This window comes from Oncorhynchus nerka, linkage group LG20, assembly GCF_034236695.1.
Source record: "Oncorhynchus nerka isolate Pitt River linkage group LG20, Oner_Uvic_2.0, whole genome shotgun sequence".
In the NCBI taxonomy this organism is placed as follows: domain Eukaryota; kingdom Metazoa; phylum Chordata; class Actinopteri; order Salmoniformes; family Salmonidae; genus Oncorhynchus; species Oncorhynchus nerka.
In genome coordinates, this window is record NC_088415.1 from 38051096 (window position 1) to 38078272 (window position 27177).

A 27177-nucleotide genomic window follows, 5' to 3' on the forward strand; every position below is an offset into this window, starting at 1 on the left:
ACGCTCTTATCCAGAGCGACTTACAGCAGCAATTAGGCTCAAGTGCCTTGCTCAAGGACACGTCGACACTATTTTCACCTAGTCGGTTTGGGGATTTGAACTGGCGACCTTTCGGTCACTGACCCAACGCTCTTAACCGCCAGGCTACCTGCTATACCAGTGTGTCGACGAAAACCACCTATCATCTCTTTCAAAACCACTTGTCAACTCTCTGACAGGTGCCTGTGATAGAAAGCATGCCCCCAGCGAGAGTACGTGAAAGGAGGACAGTTTTGAACCTTCAAAGATGTGGCTGTGTGACAGCACTGTCGTGCATGGGAACGAGGGAGACAGAGCAGAGGCCCATCGGCTGCGTTGGTAGAGAAACTGTCACGTCAGACAGATTAAATATTCATCACCTTGAATCACCAAGTATCCAGTAAGATAGGAACACAATGGCTGGCACTGTCGCTGCCTCTGAGTTTCTGACTGAGGAGCAACAGAAGTTCAGGCGGAGTTCGGGGAAGTGTGGGGGCTGTGCAATCCTCCTGAAGGAGGGGAATTCAGGCATTCCCCTCGGAGGAGGGAGCGAGACAAAGAATAGATCGAGAGCCAACATTCCCCTGGTGTCTGAACAGGATCCCTCTCTGAGCAGTCCAGTCTCCAGCTGTTTAGAGGCTGGTCCGTGTGTCCCCTCAGGGTGGAGAGGATGTGTTTTGAGAGGACGCCAGATACAGTGTTGTTAGCGTCGATACCCATTGCTCCTCTCCCTGAGCACACAGGCAGCCGCCACTGACTGCGGGGTACGTGCTTTCGCTTGGCTCACCCCCAGATGAACGTAACATGCTGAATAAATCACTGTGGGTACTCCCCAGAAACCCGTATAGTGTCAATTAAAGGAGCACAGAGCAATGCGTTTATTTGAAAGGAGGGAAAATATCTGCAAACTGAATCTGGCGAGAATAACACATTTGAAATGTTTAAGCAGCCCAGCCTACGCACGGTTTGAAATATTCATCTTTAATACCATCCATTTATAGCATCACGCGGTGTGCATGCCTAGAGGAACAGGCCCGACTGATGTCGGCTGGCTGGCTCAGTAGTTTACAGGCAGCGAGGGGTGTTGTGGTGAGTCCCCCCCCCACCTTATTCACAAATAAATTGAATCAAAACAAGCCGCAGCTTTTCCTGCACTCTGATTCGTCCCCCATGGCGTTGAAAGGGACTGCCCACTGAGTTGGCAGATTAGCTGCGTTCCATTGGTTGGCTCAGATGAATACTAATACATTCTATTCCCAACTGTCCCCAAGAGGCCCATAGTATAGTATATATAGATTTGATTCCTAAAAACATTTAGAGTGCATTTTCTGTGCTTCATTCAGCACCACAATTCCCTGTGAAATGTGAGGATCTACAGAACGCTAGTAAGAGACTTGCATAATCTTCCATACAGGCCTAGTCAATATCATGTGACAGAAAGTCAATGCCTTAATTGCCTTGTTAATGCACTAGGACATTTGTAATACACTGCAACAGGGGAGCGTGTGTCAAACGTAAACAGTTTGTGTATTGGGTATGAATGACACACTACATGACCAAAAGTATGTGGGCACCTGCTCGTCGAACAACTTACTCTAAAATCACGGTCATTAATATGGAGTTCCCTTTTGGTGCTATATCAGCCTCCACTCTTCTGGGAAGGCATCCCACTAGATGTTGGGACATTGCTGCGGGGACTTGTTTCCATTTAGCCACAATAGCATTAGTGAGGTCAGGCACTGATGTTGGGCGAGTAGGTCTGGCTCACACTCGGTGTTCCAACTCATTCCAAAGATGTTCGTTGGGGTTGAGGTCAGGGCTCTGTGTAGGTCAGTCAAATTCTTCCACACCGATCATGACAAACCATTTTTTGTATGGACCCCTGTGCACGGGGGCATTGTCATGCTGAAAGAGGAAAGGGTATGTGGAACCACAGAATCGTCTAGAAAGTCTGTGTATGCTGTAGCGTTAACATTTCCCTTTACTGCAACTAAGCGGCCAAGCCCGAAACATGAAAAACAGCCCCAGACCATTATTCCTGCTCCACCAAACTTTACAGTTGGCACTATGGTAGTGTTCTCCTGGCATCTGCCAAACCCAGATTTGTCCGTTGGACTGCCAGATGGTGAAGTGTGATTCATCAATCCATAGAACTCGTTTCCCCTGCTCCAGAGTCCAAATACGGCGAGCTGTACACCACTCCAGCAGACGCTTGGCTGCGACTTGGCTGCTCGGCCATGAAAACCCATGTCATGGAGCTCCCAATTAACTCTTCTTATGCCGACGTTGCTTCCAGAGGCAGTTTGGAACTCTGTAATGAGTGTTGCAACAGAGGAGAGACGATTTTTACACGCTACGGGCTTCAACACTCGCTACGCGCTTCAACACTCGACGGTCCCGTTCTGTGAGTTTGTGACGCCTACCACTTCGCGACTGAACCGTTGTTGCTCCTAAACGGTTCCACTTCACAATAACAGCACTTGTGGACAAGTGGCATCCTATGACGGTGCCATGTTGAAAGTCACGGAGCTCTTCAGTAAGGCCATTCTACTGCGAATGTTTGTCTATGGAGATTGCATGGCGGTGTGCTTGATTTTATACAGCTGTGGCTGAAATAGCCTAATTCACTAATTTGAAGGGTTGTCCACATACTTTTGTATATATAGTGTATTTTCTTAGTACGAATGGTATTTTACTCAAGTGTAAGCAGTCTAGCTACAATAATGTATGGCTGAGGTAGTGAGGAACACAAACATGTCTCTTTACAAATTGTGTAAGTCTATAGACATTTTAATATCACAGTTAATACGACAAATTTAGGTCGAGGGAAACAAAAGCAACCTCCCATCACGCATTGAACTGGTAAACCTCAGGTTCCAGGTTCCCAGAAAATGATTCTATATATTATGAGCTAGGGAACCACAGTACACACACACAAAACAGAGAGCCCTCCCGAGCACTGTTCCCATGTTAGGTTGTTAGGTGAGACGGGGGTCTTTCTCCCCCATCATGGGAATGTGTCTTGGCTTCATTTCCACACAAACCCCATCCTCACAGGGTAGGTTAAGTATAGACAATGGACGGCGCTAATTGTTATCACTGAACACTAGAGCTGTAGAATTCTCCCCCCTTCTCTCTCTCCCCCCCCCTCTCTCTCTCTCCCTCTCTGTGTTTGCAGGCTAGGGCAACCTTTTGTAGCCTGGCTGTCAGGTAGCGTCAGCCTGCTCAGTCATATCTCTGGAGAGCACGCGCACACATACTGTACAGCCTCGAGACAGCTAGCGCATCACTGGACAGCCAGGCTGCTACAGAACACAATAGGCTCCTTTGTGGGTTGTCGTCTGGGCATTAGAGTAGTGTGTGTACGTGTGGGGGGAGTTGGGGAATCATTAAAAACAGAGAGAAAGAGAAGAATGATGATGATGCAAATCGCACATGGGATGGGAACCCACCACTACCCTCCCGTCCATTCTCTCTCTCTTTAGCTCTCCCTCTTCTCTCTCTTTCCCTCCCAAGTCATGGAGTCTCATCAGCCCCGCCAAGCCCATTCCACAGGACTCCTCACTCTCAAAACAATCTGTGAGATAACTTCCTGAAAAGCAATCAACCTCCCATTTCCTCTTTCACTTCCCTATCCCTCATTTGTCTTCTTTTCTCACTACACTGGCCCCTGCTTCCTAATGTAATCCATCTACCAGTCTCTCCTCCTCCCTTCTCTACCTCCCCATCTCCTCTCGCCACCTCCTCTCCGCTGCCTCCTCCTCCTCGTCGTCGTCCTCCCCTCCGCCACCTCCTCTCCGCCGCCTCCTCCTCGTCGTCGTCATCATCCTCCCCTCCGCCACCTCCTCCTCCTCCTCCTCTCTTCCCCTGCCTCCTCTTTCCTCTCTCGCTCTCCCTCCGTCTCGCCACCTCACGCTCCCTCCCTCCCTCCCTCAGTCAGTCAGTCTCGCCGCCTCTTTCCCTCCCTCCCTCAGTCTCTCCCTCCCTCCCTCCGTCTCTCTCCCTCCCTCACTCCCTCCCTCCGTCCGTCCGTCTTGCCGCCTCTCTCCCTCCCTCCACATCCTCCGTCTCTCTCCCTCCCTCACTCAGTCTCGCCGCATCGCTCGCTCCCTCTCTGTCTCTCTCCATCCCTCCCTCTGTCCGTCTGGCCGCCTCTCTCCCTCCCTCCCTCCACCTCGCCGCCTCTCTCCCTCCCTCCGTCTCGCCGCATCTCTCCCTCCGTCTCGCCCCTTCTCTCCATCCCTCCGTCTCGCCGCCTCCCTCCCTCACTCAGTCTCGCCGCCTTGCTCGCTCCCTCCCTCCCTCTCTCTCTCCCTCCCTCCGTCCGTCCGCCTCTCTCCCTCCCTCCCTCCACCTCGCCGCCGCTCTCCCTTCCTCCCTCCACCTCGCCGCCTCTCTCCCTTCCTCCCTCCACCTCGCCGCCTCTCTCCCTCCCTCCCTCCACCTCGCCGTCTCTCTCCCTCCCTCCTTCCACCTCACCGCCTCTCTCCCTTCCTCCGTCCGTCTGGCCGCCTCTCTCCCTCCCTCCGTCCGTCTGGCCGCCTCTCTCCCTCCTTCCTCCCTCCACCTCCCCGTCTCTCTCCCTCCCTCCCTCCACCTCACCGCCTCTCTCCCTTCTTCCGTCCGTCTGGCCGCCTCTCTCCCTCCCTCCGTCCGTCTGGCTGCCTCACTCCCTTCCTCCGTCTCGCCGCCTCTCTCCCTCCCTCAGTCTCGCCGCCTCTCCATCCCTCCGTCTCGCCGCCTCTCTCCCTTCCTCCGTCTCGCCGCCTCTCTCCCTTCCTCCGTCTCGCCGCTTCTCTCCCTTCCTCCGTCTCGCCGCCTCTCCCTCCCTCCGTCTCGCCGCCTCTCTCCCTCCCTCCGTCCGTCTCTCTCCTCCTCCTCCGTCCGTCTCGCCGCCTCTCTCCCCCTCCTCCCTCCCCCGCCTCTCTCCCGCTCTTCCTCCCTCCCTCAGTCTCGCCGCCTCTCTCACTCCCTCCCTCCCTCCCGCCGCCTCTCCGTCTCGCCCCCGCTCTTCCTCCCTCCCTCAGTCTCGCCGCCGCCTCTCTCACTCCCTCCCTCCCTCCCTCTCACCGCCTCGCTCCCGCTCTTCCTCCCTCCCTCTGTCCGTCTCTCTCCCTCCTTCCCTCTGTCCGTCTCTCTCTGCTATCTAATTAGCTGCTATCTAATTAGCACGTCATTAAGACCAATTGGCGTTCCAGGGTCACGGCATGGACGCACACCCTCTCCTCTCCGTGTGACAGACAGGTCTCCTTCCTAAAACCCTATCAACGTCCCCACATCCCCCAGAACAAATGACGCCATACTTTCACTTTTGATACTTAAGTATAATTTAAAAACCACACACTGACCTTCACTCGAGTAGTGTTTTACTGGGCGACTTTCACTTGAGTCCTTTTCAGATCTAGCATTAACATCTTTACTTCTACACAAGTATCAAAATTGGGTACTTTTTTTCCACCTTCGTTATGGGGTACAGTTAAAATCTTGAGCTCCGAGCTCCAACAATGCAGGTCAATGTTGAAAGAAGAACAATACTCGTAACAACAAAGAGTAGAAATCCACTGAACAAAAATATAAAACGCATCATGGAACAAGTTCAAAGACTAAGAGTTCATATAAGGAAATCAGTCAATTAAAATATATACATTAGGTTCTGATCTATGGATTTCACATGACTGGGAATACAGATATGCATCTGTTGGTCACAGACGCCTTGAAACAAAAGTGTATCAGAAAACCGGTCAGTATCTGGTCTGACCACCATTTGCCTCATGCAGCATGACACATCTCCTTCACATAGAGTTGATCAGGCTGTTGATTGTGGTCTGTGGAATGTTGTCCCACTCCTCTTCAATGGCTGTGTGAAGTTGCTGGATATTGGAAGGAAGTGGAACACGCTGTCGTACACGTCGATCCAGCGCATCCCAAACATCCTCAACGGGTGACATGTCTGGTGAGTATTCAGGTCATGGAAGAACTGGGACATTTTCAGCTTCCAGGAATTGTGTTCAGATCCTTGAGACATGGGGCCGTGAATTATCATAATGAAATGTGAGGTGCTGGAGGCGGATGAATGGCACGACGATGAGCCTCAGGATCTCATCACAGTATCTGTGCTTTCAAAGTGCCATTGATAAAATGCAAGTGTGTTCATTGCCTGAAGATTATGCCTGCCCATACCATAAACCCACCACTACCACCACCACCACCACCATGGGGCTCTTTACAACGCTGACATCAGCAAACCCCTCGCCCACCCAACGCCATACAAGAGGTCTGCTTCGACATATGTCAAAATCATTGTCATGTGCCAACTATGTAAAAAATAACAAATACAAAAATTGCAGCCTGCAGGTAGAAACATTTCCCGATAAAAATAAATATAAATAAATGTCTATAACCAACTTGAAACATTGGGCCTGGCCCGAAGCGCCTTGCAACATTGTATAAAACCTTTTGGGCACTCAGAGATTCCAACAACAGTGAGCTCGGGCAGACACAGCTGTAGGCTATTTGCACAAGCTATGAGAGGTAATCAGGTAGGCCTATTCCCACGGGATCAGAGCATGACATTTCTCCCTTTCACGCCGAGTGGTTCTCGAAAGGGAGAGAGCTGGAAAGATGTTTAAAATACGCGGAGGAACTATTGTCATGCTCAATGGATGCTCAATGGATGTCAAAACAGACTTTGTTTGCTTGCTGTTTGAGGTGAAGAAAAACATTCCTTTGAGAAGCTCCACAGCTCATGAATGGTGGAAATACTAATGGCATCCCAAAATGGGCACATTTCCAGGTCTACATTTGCATGCTGGCCAGGTAGCCTATAGGCCTACTTCTACGCGTAATCAGGTGCGCGTCCTTACTCAACATAGAGAGGAGAGCTCCAAACAAAATACATGGACTCAATTGAAAATAAATGTGTAAACGGAATGAAATAAACCAAAACTGTTTTTAATTAACATTTCATTTTAAACTAGGCAAGTCAGTTAAGAACAAGTTCTTATTTACAATGACGGCCTACCACAGCCAAACCTGGGCGACGCTTGGCCAATTGTGTGCCGCCCTATTGGACTCCCAATCACGGCCTGTTGCGATACAGCCTGGAAACGAACCAGGGTCTGTAGTGACGCCTCTAGAACTGAGATGCAGTGCCTTAGACCACTGCGGCACTCGGGAGCCCCTACTTTTACAAGTGGAGCATAGGTTGTGCGCTCTGAAAACGTGTCCACCCCGACAATGAGAACTGTAAAAGACTGGAACAATATATTGAATGCATTAACAGACATTACCATAACCAAACAAACATTTTAGATTAGATATTATATGAATTAGTTACTGGTGATGTACAGTACCTTCGGAAAGTATTCAGACCCCTTTCCTTTTTTTCCAGTGGCAGCGACTGGGAGACTAGTCAGGATCAAGGGAAAGATGAGCAGAGCAAAGTACAGAGAGATCCGTGATGAAAACCTGCTCCAGAGCGCTCAGGACAAGACGGGGACAGGGAAATCAGCGGTGGCTATTCAGCAGCCTGATTGTCTGGGGGGTAGAAGCTCTTGGCCAGTCTTCCAGTTTTTTGCCATGATGCGCCTGTACTGTGGTGATAGAAGCGGGGAGAACAGGCCGTGCCTCGGGGTGTCTGCGATCCCTGATGATCTTCTGTAGAGCCTTGCGGTCCGTGGCGGTGGGGTTGGCGTACCGCTCTGTGACGCAGCTCAACAGTACGCTCTAAATGGCGCTCCTAGAACACGGAGGGCCCTCTGGGACGAGCCACTTTCCTTCAGCATCCTGAGGTTGAAGAGTCGCTGTCGTGCCTTCTTCACCACGGTGTCGGTGTGGTTTGACCACTTCAACATTCGATAGAGAGACATTGCAGGATGGTAGTATACTGTACAACAGAGTCAAATATGAACTAGCATCCCCCCAATCACCATCCTCTCCTCCCATTAGGTTATCTGGGCTCCTTCAGAGTTCCAATTAAAGGCTTGCCCTCTCAACGAAGGGGTCACTGTGCACAGGGCAGAGAGAAGATCGCTGGAGACTCATCTCATGGAGCAGAGCTGGCTCAAGCCAACGACCAAGGTCCTGTGGGAAACACAGGATCTAGCATTAACTAGTCCATCGGGAGGGATATTCTTCTGAGATGAGCATACACCACAAAACTGGATCAGATATCCCTCCAGCTAGTTATTCCAGAACACGGTCACTGGTACAGCCCGTCGAGCATACAGTGTGATGGTGCCAACTGGGGGAAATGCCTTCATGGACTCGTGGCCATGAGTCTTACACAGCACAGTGAGAGATGGAAGGAAATGGCCTGGCGTCAAGGCGTGCAGTGATGAACCCTGGTCTTTACTTAGAGCCGGACTGTAGCGCAGCGTGAAAAGGGCCTCCTTTCTTACAGCACAGGCTTTCAGTGTGTCAGAGACTCTAAAGGGGGTGGCTGGCCTCGGATGAACGTTGCCGACACTCCTCTTACAGCCGTCTGGATATCAATTCTCTCATTTACTAAATGATCAGTGGAGTAGGGAGGCGGCCATTTACGTTAATGTTTATTCATAATGTCTGGCGCTTTTAATAGCAGAAGTGATCATCATTATCACCCTCAGCAATTAAAACAGATGGGATCTCCTCAGTGCTTAGCAGTTAGCATCCACTAACACACTGACGGCTATGGATAACTAGCTCTGTAGCCTGCTACTGTTAGCATCCGCTAAAACACTGACCGAGTCGGGAAGACTAGCTAGCTTGTTACTGCTTTCCTCCCTGTGTAATACTGAACACTTGCGTACTGTAGGCTTCTGACTCATGTGGAGCTGCTTTCATAGGCTCTCTGCGGGTGGATGTGGTGAGCTCCCCTTGTTAGGTATCAGTCGGTTGCCTTGTAGACCATAAAACTTCTTCTGAGCAGCAAGGCGGATAGATGTGTGTATGAGTCTTCTTCGTGATTTATTCCTTGCCCAGAGTCAGTGCTCATTTGGGGGGGGATGTGAGTATTGCTTGATGACTAGAGCTCTTAGCTTTTTACATTAAACAAGGACGGGTCACATGGAGGAGGAAATACAAACAAGATGATGTTGTTTGTGAGGAGAGTTAAGGCGGAGTTCATGAAAGTCCTTTTGTCGGTTTGAATCCCATACGTGGCTTTGAGCGAGACGCCGAGACCCTTCACAAAAAGTTGAAAAAGGTTGTGTGGGATCTCAGCATGTTGCTCTACTGTCTGTCTGTCTGGTCTTTTTGTGTGTGTAACACGTCTAATCTGGAGAATGAGGCGCCCCAGTGAACACTCGTTCATCAACGAGGCGTGTGCTATCAGGGCTTGAAGACCCATATACAATTGTTTGTTGTTGTCATATCCCCAAAAATATATAAATGAACTTACCACAACACATTTCAATAGAAAGTTACCAAAAAATAGACAAGATGGTGAAACCATGGAGAGGTAAATACTTGTCTATTTATGAAACAAAATTACACTGATGAACTCTTTAATCATATCACAACTAATTTCTGGTGCTGCCTACTCCAGACGACTCATTTTTCAAATCATATGAGCAAAAAAATATTTAACTTAATTTGGAACACTAAGCCAGACAAAATGAAATACGCCTATAAATGAACATGAGTTTGGGTGGCTGAAATGATTAAATATTAACGCATTAATCCGCTCACTAAAAGCTTCACTCATACAAAAGTTCTACTTAAACCAGAACTGGTTCTCCAGTACATAACTAAGAAAGGCTCATCCGTTGTTTAAAAAAAAATTGCCTTTTTGCGTTTATACGGATCACAACTTCTAATTTTTGGGCTAATTGAAAATGAAACCTCGTTCAAAGTATCTTAACCAAGCCGTACAACCTTGTTACAATTTCATCCTCCTGAAAAGACAGTACAAATATTACAACAAATATTGTGGTTAAAGATACTTTGGGATTTTGGAAATGACTTTTATTGAGCTCCTGGATACCATGTTTATGTCTCCGTGTCCAGTATGAAGGAAGTTGGAGGCAGTTTTGTGAGCCAATGCTAACTAGCGTTAGCGCAATGACTGGAAGTCTACGGGTATCTGCTAGTATTCAGATAACTCTGGGGAAATAGAGTCTCATTGCCAAAATCCTGAAATATCTCTTTAAACTCAAATACACTTGATTAATAAAACATTTACTGGTAAACAAAATGTCTACATATACAGTTGAAGTCGCACGTTTACATACATTTAGGTTGGAGTCATTAAAACTCATTTTTCAACCACTCCACAAATGTATTGTTATTGTTAACGAACTATAGTTTTGGCAAGTCAGTTATGAATTAATTATTTATAGACAGAATATTTCACTGTATCACAATTCCAGTGGGTAAGAAGGTTACATACACTAAGTTGACTGTGCCTTTAAACAGCTTGGAAAATTCCAGAAAATTATGTCATGGCTTTAGAAGCTTCTGATAGGCTGACATCATTTGAGTCAATTGGAGGTGTACCTGTGGATGTATTTCAAGGCCTCCCTTCAAACTCAGTGCCTCTTTGCTTGACATCATGGGAAAATCAAAAGAAATCAGCCAAGGTACCACGTTCATCTGTACAAACAATAGTACGCAAGTATATACACCATGGGACCACACAGCTGTCATACCGCTCAGGAAGGAGACGCGTTCGGTCTCCTAGAGATGAACGTACCTTGGTGTGAAAAGTGCAAATCCATCCCAGAACAACAGCAAATGACCTTGTGAAGATGCTGGAGGAAACAGGTACAAAAGTATCTATATCCACAGTAAAACGAGTCCTATATCAACATAACCTGAAAGGCCGCTCAGCAAGGAAGAAGCCACTGCTCCAAAACCACCATAAAAAAGCCAGACTACAGTTTGTAACTGCACATGGAGACAGAGATCGTACTTTTGGGAGAAATGTCCTCTGGTCCGATGAAACAAAAATATAACTGTTTGGCCATAATGACCATCGTTATGTTTGGAGGAAAAAGGGGGAGGCTTGCAAGCCAAAGAACACCATCCTAACAGTGAAGCACAAGGATGGCAGCATCATGTTGTGGGGGTGCTTTGCTGCAGGAGGGACTGGTGCACTTCACAAATATATGGCTTCATGAGGATGGAAAGTTATGTGGATATATTGAAGCAACATCTCAAGACATCAGTCAGCAAGTTAAAGCTTGGTCGCAAATGAGTCTTACAAATGGACAATGACCCCAAGCATACTACCAAAGTTGTGGCAAAATGGCTTAAGGACAACAAAGTCAAGGTACTGTAGTGGCCATCACAAAGTCCTGACCTCAATCCTATAGAAAATTTGTGGGCAGAACTGAAAAAGCTTGTGCGAGCAAGGAGGCCTACAAACCTGACTCAGTTACACCAACTCTGTCAGGAGGAATGGGCCAAAATTCACCCAACTTATTGTGAGAAGCTTGTGGAAGGCTACCTGAAATGTTTGACCCAAGTTAAACAATTTAAAGGCAATGCTACCAAATACCAATTGAGTGTATGTAAACTTCTGACCCACTGGGAATATGATGAAAGAACTCCACTCTTCTGGGAAGGTTTCCCACTAGATGTTGGAACATTGCTGGGTGGACTTCCATTCAGCCATAAGAGCATTAGTGTGGTTGGGCCCTGAAGTTGGGCGATTAGACCTAGCTCGCATTCATCCTGTGTTCGATGGGGTTGAGATCAGGGTTCTGTCCAGGCAGTCAAGTTCTTCCACACCGAACTCAACAAACCCTTTCTGTATGGATCTCGGTTTTTCCATAGGGGCATTGTGTACCACAGTGTCTCCTGACCCCCTCCTGTCTCAGCCTCCAGTATTTATGCTGCAGTAGTTTGTGTCGGGGGGCTAGGGTCAGTTTGTTATATCTGGAGTACTTCTCCTGTCTTATCCAGTGTCCTGTGTGAGTTGCCACTATGCATTGGGGCAGGTAGTGTTATCTTGGCATCCGCCAAACCCAGATTCGTCCTTCGGATTGGCAGATGGTGAAGCGTGATTGATCACTCCAGAGAATACGTTACCAGAGCCCAATGGTGGCAACTTTACACCACTCCAGCTGACGCTTGGCATTGCGCATGGTGATCTTAGGCTTGTGTGCGCCTGCTCGGCCAAGGAAACCCATTTCATGAAGCTCCTGACGAACAGTTCTAGTGCTGACGTTGCTTCCAGAGGCCGTTTGGAACTCGGTAGTGAGTGTTGCAACCAAGGACAGATGATTTTCACGCACTACACCACTCAGCGGTCCCATTCTGTGAGCTTGTGTGGCCTTCCACTTTGTGGCTGAGCCATTGTTACTCCTAGACCTTTCCACTTCACAATAACAATGCTTACAGTTGACCGGGGCAGCTCTAGCAGGGCAGACATTTGTTGAACTGACTTGTTGGTTGGCATCCTATGACCGTGAAAGTCACTGAGCTCTTCAGTGAGGCTATGGAGATTACATGGTTGTGTGCTGGATTTCATACACCGGTCAGCAACGGGGGTGTGGCTGAAATGGCCCAATCCACTCATTTGAAGGGGTGTCCAGATCTACTGTGTCCCGCAGCTATCAAAAATATGTGGGAATGTTTGCTTAATTCAAAGTTACAACCAACTGCTTGCAGCATTGCCGTAGAAATGGAGGAGGCAAGTGAAAGGGGGAGAAGGTGGCAGTGTTCCCCCTATATTCATGGAGGGGGGAGAGAAAGAGTGTGGCTCAGAGATGAAGGGGTGGAAAAGACAAGTTCTTCACGTAGATACATGGGCTAAGGTTTCTTTCATTTGCTTCAACAACGGACCTATGACTTGACAGTTTTATCTTTTATTTTATAAAAGCATTGAGCTCTTGAAAACATCTAAGATAACTAAAAGGACACCATATCCCATTTCTCACTATCTCAGGTCCCATTGAACCGGTCGATGGAATCTGAAGAACACATGAAGGCGTTGGAAATGCCGCCCCCCTCCCTCCTAAGTGTTAGTCCCCCAGTCCCCTCACAGAGACAGGACTCTCAGGTGTTAGTCTCCCAGTCCCCTCTCTTACACACACAGAGACAGGACTCTCAGGTGTTAGTCCCCCAGTCCCCTCTCTTTCACACACAGAGACAGGACTCTCAGGTGTTAGTCCCCCAGTCCCCTCTCTTTCACACACAGACACAGGACTCTCAGGTGTTAGTCTCCCAGTCCCCTCTCTTACACACACAGAGACAGGACTCTCAGGTGTTAGTCTCCCAGTCCCCTCTCTTCCACACACAGAGACAGGATTCTCAGGTGTTAGTCCCCCAGTCCCCTCTCTTCCACACACAGAGACAGGATTCTCAGGTGTTAGTCTCCCAGTCCCCTCTCTTACACACACAGACAGGATTCTCAGGTGTTAGTCCCCCAGTCTCCTCTCTTCTACACACAGAGACAGGACTCTCAGGTGTTAGTCCCCCAGTCCCCTCTCTTTCACACACAGAGACAGGACTCTCAGGTGTTAGTCCCCCAGTCCCCTCTCTTCCACACACAGAGACAGGATTCTCAGGTGTTAGTCTCCCAGTCCCCTCTCTTCCACACACAGAGACAGGATTCTCAGATCTAGCAGGGCAAGAGAAGTGCACTGTGCTCTTAGCCTCAACTTCAGCTGTCACTGACAATATTATCACCGATGCATCAGGAGAGGAGAAACATGGAGACTCAAGAACACAAGAGAGGTGTATGTGTGTGTGCCACTGTCTCACACAAGGCAGAGAGGGGACATCCCATTGTCATGATGTACATATAAAAAAAACATACAATGCTATAGCATTTCAAATGTAAACGATTTCATCATATGAGACATGCTGCACCTACAGATGAGCACTGTGTGTAAAGAGATACAGGAGCCGTGTTCCACTTACTGCCTCCAGCCCCGAGTAAGAGGCACCCGTGTGGATACGGTGTGACAGGGTGGAGAACGCATCCTCGTGGGATGCGGAGCCACGGGAGCTGCCTCGATGTGGGTCTCTTGTCGTGTCGACCTCGTACTGCCAGGATGCATGACTCATGCGACTCCCTTAAATGCCAACGCACTGCCTGAGCACGCACACACATCTTTATTGTCGTGTGAGTCTCCTGTAGGCAGGGTAAGGGCCTGAGCACGCACACACGTCTTTATTGTCGTGTGAGTCTCCTGTAGGCAGGGTAAGGGCCTGTGCACTTGTGTGTTTGTGGGAGAGATACAGTGTGTCCAGGTCTGGGTGCATGACTGTGGATCTGTGTTTGTACGGGGTCGTAAAATATAATTGTATTTGTCACATGCTTCGTAGACAACAATTATAGACTAACAGCGAAACACTTACTGACGGGTTATTTACCAACCATACAGAGTTCAAGATGATAAGAGAAAACACAAAGAATGAGTCAAATTAACAGGGAGTAGAAAATAACAAGGAGTACCAGTCAATGTGCAGGGGTACCAGGTCATTGAAGTAGCTATTATTATTATGATTATATCTTTTTTTTTTTTTACTTAAACTTTATTTAACTCGGCAAGTCAGTTAAGAACAAATTCTTATTTACAATGGCGGCCTAGGAACAGTGGGTTAACTGCCTTGTTCAGGGGGGCAGAACGACATATTTTTACCTTGTCAGCTCGGGGATTCGATCTAGCAACCTTTCGGTTACTAGTCCCAACGCTCTAACCACTAGGCTACCTGCCGTCCAATAGCCCCTAAAGCCATGCACAATACAGTAGGTAGGGCTCGTGACTAGGCAACGAGATAGATAATAAACAGTAGCAGCAGCGTATGTGTGTGGCGTCAGTATGCATGTGTGTGCGTTGGGGTGTCAGTGTAAGTATGCGCGAGTGTGTGGGCAAGAGAGTTAGTGCCAAGAAGGGTCAAATACAGGTAGTCCAGGTAGGAGAAAAGGGGGAGAAAAGGGGGTAAAATAAAATAAATATATATTTTTTTAAACAGCTAATGTGGGAAACAAACATTATGTTGCCCGAGCTATAGTACACATTATTTTACAAACACCAGGACCAACGAGTTTGGTCAGATTCATTGAAAAAATGTTGCCATGGAAAAATAAATATCGCAATACTGGTATCGTCCCAGTCCTAACGTACAGGGCGGCTCAATAAGCTCAGCTGAACGGACAAGACCAGGAGAGGTCAGAGGTCAGGCAGATCAGGCATTCTGAGGAGACAAGTTCACAAAAACACATACAACAGCTTCAGAACTACTTTGCTGTCGATGTCGGTGCAGTTTGAGCCAGTCTGAAGAGCATCGCTTGTTATTCTCAGCAGAACAGATGTTTGATTTTAATCAATTTCACATGACTAGTGACGGACGGACGAGGCAGAAGGAGTGAATCCAAGCAGCGAGGAACGTCGGCGTGTTTGTGATCCTCTTGTGTTTTTTTACGATCAGCGCATTCACTCACCCCAGACAGTCGGCTAACACCCAATCTCCAGACGCACAGCCCAGTCTGGATTACAATCGCATGATGCTTAGAGAGGTGACGGACTACAGGCCATCTGTTAGGCCAGGATGAGATGAGGACCAGACAACAGCACCACAAAAACATCCTTCAGACACCGACATACAAGCTGAAAAATCCCTGTCATGTCATTTAACAAAAAAGGGGTCATCTCTCTCATCACCTGTCCACGTGGGAAAGCCTACATAGGATAAATGACAAGACAATTAAAACAACGCACAGCTGAACACCGCAGCGCAATCAGGTGCAAGAACACTGACTACCCAGTAGCAGCTCACTGTTGGGGCTAACCATCCTATCTCTTCCCTCAAAAAAAAGGTATCGAGTTACCCTACCAAGGAGAGGAGGCAACATTGAGACCTTACAACTACAGAGGGAGGCCTACTGGATAGCCCATCTAAAAAACACTGACCCCTAGTGGGCTGAATATTGACTGATCTCAGGCCCCTTCCATGAACACTTCAACCCAATGAAAATGCTTTGCCTACAGTTTGCAAGCTTACACCGCATATCACACTTCTCATAGTAATGCTCATTATGTGTTACTGTCGAACCACTAGGAGATATGAAATGAAATAGTGAAACATAGATGAAAGCACATTAAAAATGTAACAATAATGATTGTTGAATAACATGCCGTAATCCACTATATCGAATCACGTTGACACAAGACGTAAATAATTGCCTCGTGTATTCAACATCTCGACATGCGGTAAATATTGGTTTCATAGTTCCACTTACTATGACACACCCCTCACTGCGATTGGCTGCACTAATCGCACTATTTCTTTCTACATAGCCCGGTTCAAGCATTTACCATGTCACCCTGAAGAAGGCACCGTGTGCCCGAAACGTTGGTCGCTATGCCAACTAAATATCTGGGAGTGTAATTCAAGTGCGCAACTTTTTCCTCTGTTACCCAGCACCTCTACCAACCACTTTTGGGTGTCAACCTCTGCCTTTACTGAGCCAGTCTGAAGAGCATTGCCTGGTATTCACAAGAGAACAGGTTTACGATTTAATCAATCATCTCATGACTAGTGACGGAACGGACGAGGCAGAAGGAGTGAATCCAAGCAGCGAGGAACGTCGGCGTGTTTGTGATCCTCTTGTGTTTTTGTACGATCAGCGCATTCACTCATCCGAGACAGTCGGCTAACACCCAATCTCCAGACGCACAGCCCAGTCTGGATTACAATCGCATGATGCTTAGAGAGGTGACGGACTACAGGCCATCTGTTAGGCCAGGATGAGATGAGGACCAGGCCAGAACCATACTAAATCACAACTACAGTATATCATCAGTAAACCAGTCTATTTGGAGAAAGGTTGGTTTCCACCTGCCTGTGCAGTACTGTATGTGATTGGGTGGATGGAACTAAAGCCCACATTGACTAAGGTCTATGACTCTGTGTGAATGGTCAGGGGGCAGAGTCCACCCGGATCAGTATAAACCTTCAACGACACAGCCCGGCGCAGCCCACTCCCCTTGGCTTGGCCGGAGACATTGCTACGAGTATGATGTCATAGCTTGGTGGAATCGCGGATGCGTCCAGGGTCACGGTCAAGGGACTGATTAGCTCCATGTGTGATCTGATGGCCATGGATTTGAGGAGCTCCGAGTCCCCATCCCCATCCCCATGCCAACTCCCACACACATTACGGACTACATGGATGACATTATAATGGATGTTACACCCTACCACCCCTCCCAGCTATTGTCGGTCATAGAAACAGTTTGTGTAGACTACAATCTTTCCCAGAAGGCTTAAATTAGTGCCTGCCTGCTTCATTTCTGCCTGCTGATACACACGCATCGTTAGAAGGGATAGAGGGAGTTCTGTGAACCAGCAGTACACTGTGAAACACGAAGCCTGTGTGTGCGTAAGTACAGCCTTGTGTGTGTGTGTGCGCGCGTGTGTGAGAAAGATTCGGAGAAAAAGCACAGAGAAAGAGTGTGTGCGCGTGCATGCCTGTCTGCCTTGTGTGTATGTGCGGTCCGAGAGATTAGAGAGTCGGTGAGGGAGTAGTGCAGTCTTTTGTGTTCTCCTCAGCTCCTCACCCGGTCCTCAAAAGGTTCCTGTGGCAGCTGAAAGCAGCAGAAAGATGGGTCGTGACAGAACTGGGAGCAGCAGCCTGGAGCCGCTCCAAAGCTGCCTCCACTTCTTCTCCTAACAATATATTAAAGAATAAACAGCTCAGGCTAACGGGACAAAAAAAATATGAGAGGAGTCAGTGGTCTGGGCTCTGGAGAGAGAGGCTATGCATGAAGAATTACTAGCTGCTCTATACCAGTTCAAATGTATCTCGGTTGTCCCACAGTTTGACTTTTGAACTTTACACATTTGGTTCAATGATCTAATGCGAAAAACAAAATGGTGTAATCATTCCTTCTCAAGTCTCTCCTGGCAGGCGAGGAGAATGTATCAGGTTTCATTCCAGTGACTTGAATCATTGACTGGAGCACAGAAAACCAGGGAGAAGAATAGGAACCATTTGGATGACAATTCTGTATTTAATTAGGTGTGAGGGAACTGTGGGGAAATTCAACCAGCCTCTACAACACAATCCCCTTCTCCTGAAAATATCACCCGAACCGGATTAGCACTGGGAGAAAGCTACAGGAATGACTCGGCTCAGACCGCCAGAGAGACAGGAGGAGGAGGAGGTAATGAGAGAGGGAGAAGGGGTAGAGAGGGATCGAGAGGGGGAGAGGGAGGGAAAGAGATGGAGGTAGATAGAGACCAATGCTTTTTTTCCCTCAGGAAGGCTGCGGAAGAGGATAACACCACCTGTGGAGGCCATTTGTTAAACTAGGAGCCTCTTCACACTTACTAACCACTTCCGTAAAAACACTGTCGGCTACACATATTACTCAAACGTAGACTTGCATACTTGCTACATCTCGACAGCTACCTCCAAAGGTAGAGCACAACAATCGCCCGACAGTTGCTCCCCCTTGGAGCAGGGCAGTGTGAACAGAATTGTCTCGTTGAGCCAACACTCTTACAGTATAAATGGTAATAGCAGCACAACGTTTTTGATGTAGACATTTTCCAAATATTTGAGACTTGTTTTACTGTGTTTTTAACAGACGGGTTACATTTTGAAATTGTCGCAGCAGCTGCACTGAGCCACGTAAAACCAATACCCCCCCCCCCCACACACACACCACCACCACCACCACCACCACCAGAAACATACAAATTGGACATGTTGCTTCATTTGTAACATTGTGTGGTGATTTAGGAGGTGGCACCACAGGTATCAGAGTGATGGGAGGGGAATTGTTTTCCTGGGGCCCAGAGTCTTTCCTGATCTGGTAGTATGCTAACCTAACCAACTCCGGACCCTAGTTGTAGCGTATGACATGGTATTAAAAATCAGCTGTTATATGGGCTACCATGTGGTTTATTAAAAATAAAAAAATCCTGGAAAAACTCCTGGCCTCAGGAAGGATTAAATCATTAAAACCCTTTACACAGACAAGAGGCATCACCTGCAGATTGGACAAACAAAAACAAAACAGTGCGGAGCTGGCTGTATGCAGTGCTGCATCGTGGAGGCCTTCGTATCTAAATGAAAAACTCTCTCATACATTATGTCATCACTACTGTGTTGATTGAGGAATCCCACACCTTTGGATTGACACAATTTGCTTTTAACATATTGATAAAAATGTAGCCTGGTTTTTACTGTACTTTTATTATTTGCGTGAGAGGGTTAATCGCTCATTTTTGATAGGATAACGTTACTTAACGACATGCTGTTATAGCAACTCTGTGCTTTTGTTGCATTATTCAAGAGTGTAATGTGTTTGAGAAGAAATGTTTGTGCTTACTGTCGTCTCGCAATTAATATTAATGGTCAACTTGAGCTGCGGACCAAGAATATCGCGTTGCCAGCCACAACGAAAAGTCCGGCAAGGATGTAATATGAATCGAAAAGTAGAATTCTCTTTCGCCACTCTGCTCCACAGACTCTACTTCTAAACTATATAGACAAAAGTATGTGGACACCCCTTCAAATGAGTGGATTCGGCTAATTCAGCCACACCCGTTGCTGACAGTTGTATAAAATCTAGCACACAGCCATGCAATCTCCATAGACAAACATTGGCAGTAAAATGGCCATATTGAAGAGCTCAGTGACCTTGAAATGGCACTGTCATAGGATGCCAAATTTCCAACAAGTCAGTTTGTCAGATTTCTGCCGTCCTATAGCTTCCCCGGCCAACTGTAAGTTCTGTTATTGTGAAGTGGAAACGTCTAGGAGCAACAAAGGCTCAGCTGCAAAGTGGTAGGCCACAGAATGGCACAGCAGAGTGCTGAAGCGTGTAAAAATCGTTTCGTCCTTGGTTGCAACACTCACTACCAAGTTCCAAACTGCCTCTGGACGCAATGTCAGAACAAGAACTGTTCATCAGGAGCTTCATGAAATGGGTTTCCATGGCCGAGCAGACGCACTCAAGCCTAAGATCACCATGCGCAACGCCAAGCGTCGGCTGGAGTGGTGTAAAGCTCGCCGCCATTGGACTCTGCAGAAGTAGAAACACATTCTCTGGATTGATGAATCACTATTCACCATCTGGCAGTCCGAAGGACGAATCTGGGTTTGGCGTATGCCAGGAGAACACTGCCTGTTCTAATGCGTAGTGCCAACTGTAAAGTTTGGTGGAGGAGGAATAATGGTCTGGAGCTGTTTCTCATGGTTCAGGCTAAGCCCCTTAGTTCCAGAGAAATCTTAATGCTGCAGCATACAATGCCATTCTAATTCTGTGCTTCCAACTTTGTGGCAACAGTTTTGGGGAATGCCCTTTCCCGTTTCAGCATGACAATGCCCCCGTGCACAAAGCGAGATCCATACAGAAATGGTTTGTTGAAATCGCTGTGGAAGAACTTGACTGGCCTGCACATCGCCCCAACCTCAACCCCATCTAACACCTTGAAGATGAGATGGAACGCCGACTACGAGCCAGTCGTAATTGCCCGACATCAGTGACCGACCTCCCTAATGCGCGTGGCTGAATGGAAGCAAGTCCTCGCAGCAATATTCCAACATCTAGAGGAAAGCCTTCCTAGAAGAGTGGAGGATGTTACAGCAGCAAAGAGGGGAGCAACTCTATAATGCCCATGATTTTGGAATGAGATGCTCGACGAGCAGGTGTCCACATACTCTTGGTCATGTCGTGTATCTTGTAGTGGGAGTAGGACCTAGAGGTGGAGAGGGGGCAGGAGGGAAAGAGCCTCACTGTATTACTATCCAGAGTTCAGTATCACATTAAACATAGTCCCATTGAGAATTGTGAAACCTTGATAGAAATGAATAACAAAATTATTCAGAGACTGTCGAACGGGGCTAAACATCAGGGAAACCACCTGGGGCCAGCAGTATCATCATCTCCCATGGTAACTAACTGCAATGCAGTGCATGCCCTCTGTCGGGAGGCCAGGTAGGCAGGTGTTTTAGAGTCATTACAGAGGCTGAGACAATCAGTGTGTTCGCGCTTCGCAACCCCCCGATTTTAAATTACAATACCAGATGAATACTAATCAACATGCAGGTGGTCGCTCTGATGAGCTGTGCTAGAACAGCCAGCATGTATAATGGCATACGTTTCTGTTACGTTCTACAATACGTTTGCTTGATCTGGGGCAGGGGAGCCGGTGAGATGGTGGAAAGGCAGCGTGGGTGGAATAGGCAAAGTCCCAGAAATCATCTGGAAAGAGAGCTAAGGGTCTATTTTCGTTGACAAGATTTTTTTTAGAGATCCGTGAGAGATCTTGATTCGAGAGACATTACTGTAATGTAAACGTGCACATTTCTCACTAAACACTAACAGCAGAGCAATGTTTTTGAAACTGCTTTAATGTAGGCATTTTCATTATATATCAGACATGTTTTTATTGAGTTTTCACCTGAAATTGCAGTAACAGCCGGTTACATTCTGAAACCATATCTTTAAGGGTGTTTCTTCCCCATTGGCTGCTCTGAGCCACCCTCCAGGCAAGAAGCATGCAACAAGGAGATAATCAACTCACCAGGGGAATTAACATTTTCAGATGCAATTTTGCATTTAGTTCATATAATGACTTCCATGATACTGATCAAATTAAGCCTGGTTTGTTCTAAGGTAACTATGCTGTAACTGTACTTTTAAATTCGTGTGAGACGGGAAAGCGTTCATGTTTGATATGTTAATGTTACCAGCATACAGTGCGGCAAAAATGATTGTCAGCCACCAATTGTGCAAGTTCTCCCACTTAAAAAGATGAGAGAGGCCTGTAATTTTCATCTTAGGTACACTTCAACTGTGACAGACAAAATGAGGGAAAAAAAATCCAGAAAATCACATTGCAGGATTTTTTAATGAATTTATTTGCAAATTATGGTGGAAAATAAGTATTTGGTCAATAACAAAAGTTCATCTTAATACTTTGTTTATATACCCTTTGCTGGCAATGACAGAGGTCAAACGTTTTCTGTAAGTCTTCACAAGGTTTTCACACACTGTTGCTGGTATTTTGGCCCATTCCTCCATGCAGATCTCCTCTAGAACAGTGATGTTTTGGGGCTGTTGCTGGGCAACACAGACTTTCAACTCCCTCCAAAGATTTTCTATGGGGTTGAGATCTGGAGACTGGCTAGGCCACTCTAGGACCTTGAAATGCTTCTTGCGAAGCCACTCCTTCGTTGCCCGGGCGGTGTGTTTGGGATCATTGTCATGCTGAAAGACCCAGCCACGTTTCATCTTCAATGCCCTTGCTGATGGAAGGAGGTTTTCACTCAAAATCTCACGATACATGGCCCCATTCATTCTTTCCTTTACACGGATCAGTCGTCCTGGTCCCTTTGCAGAAAAACAGCCCCAAAGCATGATGTTTCCATCCCTATGCTTCACAGTAGGTATGGTGTTCTTTGGATGCAACTCAGCATTCTTTGTCCTCCAAACACGACGAGTTGAGTTTTTACCACAAAGTTATATTTTGGTTTCATCTGACTGTATGACATTCTCCCAATCTTCTTCTGGATCATCCAAATGCTCTCTAGTAAACTTCAGACGGGCCTGGCCATGTACTGGCTTAAGCAGGGGGACACGTCTGGCACTGCAGGATTTGAGTCCCTGGCAGCGTAGTGTGTTACTGATGGTAGGCTTTGTTACTTTGGTCCCAGCTCTCTGTAGGTTATTCACTAGGTTCCCCCGTGTGGTTCTGGGATTTTTGCTCACCTTTCTTGTGATCATTTTGACCCCACCGGGTGAGATCTTGCGTGGAGCCCCAGATCGAGGGAGATTATCAGTGGTCTTGTATGTCTTCCATTTCCTAATAATTGCTCCCACAGTTGATTTCTTCAAACCAAGCTGCTTACCTATTGCAGATTCAGTCTTCCCAGCCTGGTGCAGGTCTACAATTTTGTTTCTGGTGTCCTTTGACAGCTCTTTGGTCTTGGCCATAGTGGAGTTTGGAGTGTGACTGTTTGAGGTTGTGAACAGGTGTCTTTTATACTCATAACAAGTTCAAACAGGTGCCATTAATACAGGTAACGAGTGGAGGACAGAGGAGCCTCTTAAAGAAGAAGTTACAGGTCTGTGAGAGCCAGAAATCTTGCTTGTTGGTAGGTGACCAAATACTCATTTTCCACCATAATTTGCAAATAAATTCATTAAAAATCCTACAATGTGATTTTCTGGATTTTATTTCTCTTTTCTTTTTTTGTCTGTCAAGAACTGGTTTCTGACAGTATGTTCAGAAATTCTTCGGTTGTGCAAATCCACAGATTCATCAGCTGCCCGGGAGGCTGGTCACAAGCGATCCCGCAGGTGAAGAAGCCCGATGTGGAGGTCCTGTGGTGGCGTGGTTACACGTGGTCTGCGGTTGTCAGGCAGGTTGAATGTGCTGCCAAATCCTCTAAAATGATGTTGAAGACAGTTTATGGTAGAAAAATTAAACATTCATTTTCTGGCAACAGCTCTGGTGCACCTATGTAATGATCGTGCTGTTTAATCAGCTTCTTGATATGCCACACCTGTCAGGTGGATGTATTATCTTGGCAAATGAGAAATGCTCACTAACAGGGATGCAAACAAATTTGTGCACAACATTTTATAGAAATAAGCTTTTTGTGCATTTGGAAAATGTCTGGGATCTTTTATTTCAGCTCATGAAACGTGGGACCAACATTTTACATGTTGCATTTATATTCAGCATAATGTTTCCAATGCCTCACAAAGAAGGGCACATATTGGTAGATTGGTTAAAAAAAGCAGGCATTGAATAACCCATTGAGCATCATGAAGTTATTAACTACAATTTCATACAGGCATCCTTCCTAATTCAGTTGCCGGAGAGGAAGGAAATAGCTCAACGATTTCACCATGAGGTCATTGGTGACTTTAAAACAGTTAGAGTTTAATGGCTGTGATAGGAGAAGACGGAGGATGGATCAACAACATTGTAGTTACTCAGCAATACTAAAACATAATTGCCAGAGTGAAAAGGAGGAAGACTGTACAGAATACGTGCATTCTGTTAGCGACAACGCACTAAAGTAATACTGCAGAAAATGTGACAAAGCAATTCACTTTTTGTCCTGAATACAAAGTGTTATGTTTGTTGCAAACCCAATACAACACATTACTGATTACCAATCTCCATATTTTCAAGCATAGTGGTGGCTGCATGAAGTTATGAGTATGCTTGTAAATCGTTAACGACTGGGGACTTTTTCAGGGTAAAAAAATAAAAGGACAAAATCATTTTTGCACAGGCAAAAAAAAGGAAAAACCTGGTTCAGTTTGCTTTCCACCAGACACTGGGAGATGAATTCACCTTTCAGCAGGACAATAACCTAAAACCCAAGGTCAAATATACAATGTAGTTGCTTACCAAGATGACAGTGAAATGGCCATTTATACAGTTTGGACTTAAATACATGGGCAAAAGCTGCACAATCCAGAAAGCTCTTAGAGACTTCCCCAGAAAGACGCTCCGGTGTCATCGCTTAGAGACTCCCCCAGAAAGACGCTCCGGTGTCATCGCTTAGAGACTCCCCCAGAAAGACGCTCCGGTGTCATCGCTTAGAGACTTCCCCAGAAAGACGCTCCGGTGTCATCGCTTAGAGACTTCCCCAGAAAGACGCTCCGGTGTCATCGCTTAGAGACTTCCCCAGAAAGACGCTCCGGTGTCATCGCTTAGAGACTTCCCCAGAAAGACGCTCCGGTGTCATCGCTTAGAGACTTCCCCAGAAAGACGCTCCGGTGTCATCGCTTAGAGACTTCCCCAGAAAGACGCTCCGGTGTCATCGCTAGAGACTTCCCCAGAAAGACGCTCCGGTGTCATCGCTTAGAGACTTCCCCAGAAAGACGCTCCGGTGTCATCGCTTAGAGACTTCCCCAGAAAGACGCTCCGGTGTCATCGCTTAGAGACTTCCCCAGAAAGACGCTCCGGTGTCATCGCTGTCATCGGGGATTCTAACATGTGTTGACTCAGAGATTTACCAGTCAAATGTTTGGGCACACCTACTCATTCCAGGGGTTTTCTACATTGTAGAATAATAGTGAAGACATAAAACTATGAAATAACACAAATGAATGATGTAAGTGTGCAAAGCTGTGAAAGGCAGCTACTTTGAAGAATCTCAAATATTGTACAAATAAAGAAACGCCCTGGAATGAGTAGGTGTGTCAACTTTTGACGGGAACCATAAGCAGGTACCGTTTTTTTATTTATATATATATTTTTTTTTACAAATGTTATAACTTCTATTTTACGTTGACTGAGTATTTTGTGTAGATCGTTGACAAAGAAAATACATCAATCTATTTTAATCCCACTTTGTAACAAAATGTTAAAGTCAAGAGGTGTGAATACTTTCTGAAGGCACTGTAACATGGCCAACATGCATACTGACGCCACACACTTTCACCATATACGCTGTTGCAGCTGCCTATCAACTATCCTGTTATCCTCGTTACTCCTACCTTTATGTACAGTACATAGCTACTTCAATTACCTCGTACATCGACTCGGTACTGCTACTCCCTGTATTTAGCCATGTTATTTTTAATCACTGTGTATTTATTCCTCATGGTCACTATTTATATTTTTGGATTAAAATGTTATATTCTTTATCTTTAACTCTGCATTGTTGGAAAATGACCTGCAAGTAGGCATTTCATTGTTAGTCCACCTGTTGTTTACGAAGCATGTGACAAATAACATTTGACTGGATGTACAGTAGACGTGACATTCCGGCTCTGCATCTCCAAATTGACCGTAAATGTCAGTATCACGTGATACAGATATTTGGAGACGCAGAGCAAGAATGTCACGTTGTCAGCCACACCAAAATGTAAGGCGAGGATGTCACGTAGATTTAACATGTTTCTGTACATATTATGTCAATTGAAATCACATCTCTAGGAGGGATAATGGAGAGAGGACGCCCATAAGCAGTGGACAGTGTCTGCATCGCGCGCTCCACTCTTCTGAGCACCGCGTACCGGTCTGTTGAACAAGAGTTCGGTACTACTGACGTTTGCTCTCTGTGTTGCGTCATTCCCTACTCGCTCTCAACGGCTACGTTAAATCGGTTCCGTTGTCCCTTTCTTCATTCTTGTGATGACATAGCTTGAAAGTATGGGACTAGAATGAGATTCGCCGGCTTTCGCTTCTCTTCACAAGGATGGAATGGTTATGGGTCTGACTAAATAACAGCTGTATGCATTCAGAACATCTCGCTCCTTTTCTCTTTCAAACTCCCCGCGAGTTATTTTGGCAACAAACAAGAGAAAGCTTGCATCCCTCTTCTAATAGTCTATTAGTTCAACTTTATTTATTTAACAACAAAAAAAAAGGTCCAACTAGCTATTCTAGTTTAGCTTTTTTTGGTACACCACCAGAGCTAAGGAGAGGCCAGCTGAGAGCAGGTGTGTCGGTAAGCAAGAGAACAACAGTGGCTATACGTTTAGAAGCGTACGCATACTAAACCATCATTCATTAGCTCAATATAAAGCTAATACTGCATTGAATTTACTACCTGCGCTATGCAAGACAGGCTGAAACATTACCTTTCAGGCTAATTGCCCTAATGACTTATGCGTTTCCGTCACCCGTGATCACTCGCTCGCATCAGATACTCGCTCACACGGAGCCCTTTCTTAATATTGTAATGACATACTTGAATAATATATATATATATATAGGCCTATTTGGGACTAGAATTAAGGCGCAGACACTTCTCTTCTCTTCATGGGGATTGAATGAGTCTAAAATAAATAACTTCTAAAGGCCACGCATTCAAGATGGCCGCCGCCAACAAGGCTACTTGTTGTTAGTCATAAATGTAACAAATAATTCGACATATCTAAGAACAAGCATTTTCTAGAAAATAAAACAGATCAAATAAAAGTATAAATAAATGAGGTGCAACATGAATATGCCACAAATATAACAGATATACAGTGCCTTCGGGAAGTATTTAGACCTCTTGACCTTTTCCACATTTTGTTACGTTAGAGCCTTACTCTAAAATGGATTCAATAGATTTCCCTCAATCTACACACAATACCCCACAATGACAAAGCAAAAACACGTTTTTAGACATTTTTGCAAATTTATAAAGAATGCATAACTGAAATAACACATTTACTTAAGTATTCAGACCTTTTACTCAGTACGTTGTTGAGGCACCTTTGGCAGCGATTACAGCATTGAGTCTTCTTGGGT

At 46.3% G+C, this 27177-nt stretch overlaps 1 protein-coding gene across 1 annotated transcript in view; it reads right to left on the minus strand.

Annotated features, from left to right (window-relative positions):
* Positions 1-27177, minus strand: part of LOC115102452 (membrane-associated guanylate kinase, WW and PDZ domain-containing protein 3-like) — a 180673-nt gene that overhangs the window by 52187 nt on the left and 101309 nt on the right.